Below are 4,780 nucleotides of genomic sequence, written 5' to 3'. Positions count from 1 at the left end.
GGAGAATAGAGGCTGCGGAGGAAGCTGGAGTTAGGGTATAATGTGACTATTCACGCTTTTGAATTCCATCTCATCTTGAGGGGCATTCATTCATCTTGCCGAGCGTTCCCTGCCGCGTGTGAATTGAGACGTTTGCCCAGACTTATTCTTGCTGTCAGATTCTCTTCTCCTTGTTCCAGCATGAAATGGACATGCGGTAAGCAGCTTCATTCTTCGCCGTGTGTCCACAAGTAGGTCACAGTCCATTTCTCTTGCTCTGAAGCACCAATACAGCATTTACCTATAAACACTCTTACTGAGCAAAAGGAAGACGGCTTGATGAATATTTATCACCCGAGCGCAAATCTCTACGCGCCTGTCTAGGCCTTTATTATTCACTTCTTATTGCCTGAGTCTGGTGGAAACTCTCCATCAGTGTGGGCTGAGCGCACTTTCAGAGCTTACCAAAAGGAATGTTTTGTTCTTCTGTTCTTCTTCTGTTTTTCACTAGAAAAGGACTACAAACGTTAAGCCTGAGGTTATGAGGAATATTTTAACTGTTTAATGCAGAGAGAAAAAAATGGCCTTTCAGCTCTTTAATCTGCTCTTGCCTACTCTTGATTTCTCAGTGTTGTTATCACATTTAGTTAGAAATGTAAAAAAAAGAACATGGCAAGTTGACAATGTGTCAGTTTTTCACTTGTGTCCAGCCTCTCGTTTAACATGTTTACATTTCTGCTTAAATATGCATGTGTGTAAGTGTGAATGTTGTTGTGTCTTGATTTTACAATCTGGAATTCAAGAGATCAAGAAAAAGATTGGTAGAATCAACTCTTGTAAGGGACAAGAGCAATTCCCATCATTTGGAACTGGAATCAGAGTCCAAGTCAACTCCAGAATTTCTAGGATCTGACAGCCCTATTGGAAAATATACAGTCCCACTTCAGCACATATCCAGAAGAACAACGTTGATATGATGAGCAGCTATTTTGGCCATTTAGTCAATGTGATCAATGTGAATTCTGTTCTGAATGTGTGTAAGTTATTGGAATGCATCCAACAATAAAGGCAGCACAGAGCTCCTGTTATACAGTGATAGCACACAGAAAGCTTCACATGCTGATGCATTTTACCATGCTGAATCCTGACATGCTATTGCAAGACATTTTACCTTTGAATCCACAATCTGTTGATATTAATTGAATTTGAAAAAAGAAATGGAATCACATGTGAAAATTCTAATTCTACTAGTAGGAATTGCAGTATATTTTAAAAGGAAAGAATTTATGGCTTTCCCAGTTCATTTTAATTAGTGGGGAAAATTGGACTAGTATGTATTCAGTTTTGACTTGTGGTAATTTTATTTTCACAAGGAAAACTTGAATTTGGACATGAAAAATTAGTTCTTAAATGTAAAAATAAAACATTCAAACCTTACATGTATGAATTGAATTTGAACCATTTTATATTGCTGTCCAAAGAAAACCATGTCCATTTTTGTTGATCATCTTCACGCACCAGCTGTACTTTACATTGTATGTGCATTTCATGATGAATGGACCAATTAAAATGCTCTAAAATTACTTGGAATAAAACCTCTTCACATTAACTGATATTGAAAGGTAAGAGTGTTTGTTTTTGTCTTCTCCTGTAAAGTTACTCTTTTGGAGATCCTTGTTTTTCTTTGGACAGCGGTGATATTTTACTCAATATTGAATAACAATGTTACATTTTATTTTATGCTATAAAACCATTCCACTTATGTGAATGTTAGGTATGTTTAGCTTAAGCTTGATTTTGAGTCTATTCAAGGACATTGGGCCTCATTCTCCAATATCTTTCTAATTTTCTTGTTAAATGTGTTCTTTAGAAAGGTCCTAAAAAAAGTCTGTGTCAGATTCATGACATGTTCTTAAAGCACAAATTAGAAAACAATGTCAGAATCTTTGTGAAAACTGTGTAAATGGGTGTTAAGAAGAAATTTCCTCTTAAGAACAGTTGGTGAAAGATGATGAAATATCATGAAATAGCATTTTCCCTGACTCATCATCAGCCAGTCAGTGGCATAGCAATCTCACATTAGACATCAATAGCATCCAATGGCTTTGACACTCAATATCAAACCTCACAGCTTCTTTCTTCTTCCATTACAGTTCCACTATGGGAGCTATTACAAATGTATTTGTATGCTGTTGTCAAAGGCTTGACCTGGTGAGGATTATTTACCTTTATACTATTATAAAAAAGTATCACTCTGCACATATACCTGTTCCATATATCTATTCCACCTAACATCTGGAAAAAGATTTAAGTAGTTTGTTTTGCAAATTTGAGGTTTTATTTTAGGTTTCGAATAAGTGCAAACATTTGACATTCAAGAGCAGCTTCTACCTGGCTAATTTCATTTTTGGCTCATAGGAAACACTGAGTCATGCCTCAGGCTGACAGCATAAGGGGAGAGTAAATGGGAACAGGATGGAAACATATAAAGTCCTCTTTAACATTATTCACGTTTGGCCCATCGATTTATCATCATACTGTCGTGCGCCGCCGTATGAACGATCCCCACCAGTGCAAATGACCTTGCTTGCGCCTGGTGTAAAAGTAGATTTAAATAGAAAGCGTTGGGATGAAATGGATCAATTTTGAAATCTGCTGTTTTGATGGCGGGAGGAGGGGTGCCAGACGTTGTCCCTGGTAATATCTTTCCAAAAAAGAAAAAAAAAAAAAGACTGGTGTGCTCTGCAGCATGACACAGACGGCTGTCACAGATTGACAGTTTATTTTAGAGACCATTAACTTTACATACACTGCTCCGAAATGAAATATAGAGCAGCTTATAGATGAAACCCTGGAGCAATTTTTCTCAAAATCTCCTTATCATGGCTTATGCAATGTACCACTGGAAACTCAGGCCTTTTCCTACAACGGCAGTGATTGTAACCTCACAGCGCATGCGGACAGTCTGAGGTTCAGTTTGTGTGTGAGGTTCATATTTGTGAGTTATTCATCTGTCTCGTTTAAATCATCACTTATTTAGCTGAAAGCATAAATATTCCCATTGGAAGGCCTAAATGAAACATGAATTTACTTCAATTTCTCTGTCATGCAGTAGAATGATTCACATTGCCTACATATGTTGTAGCTCAATGACATACAAACTGCTTCAGTGTAACTACAGGAAGGCCTTCAGGTACTAAATTATTTTTGACTTTTCATTTTCAAGTCTTTAAAATAAATTTAAGAGTAATCATTTTTTTGTATGATCATCATTTGGGGACATTTGTTTTTCTAAATTCACCAAAAATATATTTGGCCCATATTTTTGAACATAGGATTGATAGTCCAGCAAGAAGAAGATTCAATTCTGCAATTTCAGGCATGTGGGACTGTAAAGCTTCATTTCCACACACAAACAGAGTGCAAGATATTCTGCTCATGCGCAGGTGTAGATTTTGCTACTTCTCTTGAGTTTGCCACTAAAGTTATATGCAAAATATTGGTGGCCAGGGACTTGGGAAGATGTTTTAATTTGGGATGCTGACATTTTGAGCGGGGGTGGCACGGTGGCGTGGTGGGTAGCGCTGTTGCCTCACAGCGAGGAGGGTCTGGGTTTGATTCCCCGGCCGGGTGACCAGGGTCCTCTCTGTGTGGAGTTGGCATGTTCTCCACGTGTCTGCATGGGTTTCCTCCGGGTTCTCCAGTTTCCTCCCACAGTCTAAAGACATGCAGTCAGGCCAATTGGACATGCTACATTGCCCCTAGGTGTGTCTGGATGGATGGATGGATGGATGGATGGATGGATGGACATTTTAAGCAGCATGATTTAAGTGCATGATGATTTGCATTCAATCATTTATACTTTTTTTGCTAATGTACATCAAACATGCTATAATGTGGCAAGAGACGACTATATTTAAGCAATAGAACAAGAGAGGGAGGTTATTATCACAGCCATGATCATTTCACGACAACACACAACCTCGAGTGTTCTACTGCTTTTATACAACAGTTAAATAAATAAAGTAAGAAATGAATCAATTGGGCCATGAACATGTCATTGAATATGTTTTATTGTTCACAGTTCCTTCTGCCAAATTATAGTTCCTTAATAATCAGCTTGTTGCTACATCAGAGTAACACGCTCTGCTCACTCGCTGCACAGCCGGCAGTTTGTTCTCCAGCTCCTTAAGCTAAATTCTGAAACTGTCATTACCACTGAGCAAGCTTTTCAGTCAGCAGCTGTGACAGAAGAATAATACCTAAACAACCTAGAATTAGCCAGAAACGGAATACCATTCACCAAATGACTGACCAAATCGGACTGAGCCATAAATCTGCCACAATATCAAGTTTAGCTCAGTGTTGTCTTTTTTTGCTAGATCAATATTAATGTTGTTTTGTTCCAGTCAGTCTGTAAAGCATCTTACAGCGCATTTTGTTTGGCGAATGGGATTGGGTTCATTTCTGGCTGATTCCAGGTTCTTTAGGTGTTCTTCTGTCACAGCTGGCAACTAAAAAGCTGCTCAGTGGTAATGCCAGTTTGGGAATTTAGTGTAGTCTCATCTTCAGAGTCTGACCAAATCGACTGTCAGACAGACGTGATATTAAAAGTATCCATTTTCTGTTTTTTGTGCAAAGTAAGAATTATTAATGGCTTGAGCGTCTCCTATATCTGTCAAAGTCACTGCTTAGCAACAGTGTCTCAACGAAGTGATACAGTGTTACAGTGAAAAACATTTCTTGACCAATCAGCTTGCGTGGCCAGAACTAACTGTTTAAAAAATGTAAACACATTTCA

The sequence above is a fragment of the Pygocentrus nattereri genome, chromosome 1 (assembly GCF_015220715.1).
Source record: "Pygocentrus nattereri isolate fPygNat1 chromosome 1, fPygNat1.pri, whole genome shotgun sequence".
NCBI classification, from domain to species: Eukaryota; Metazoa; Chordata; class Actinopteri; order Characiformes; family Serrasalmidae; genus Pygocentrus; species Pygocentrus nattereri.
Note: the sequence above shows the minus strand (reverse complement) of the source record.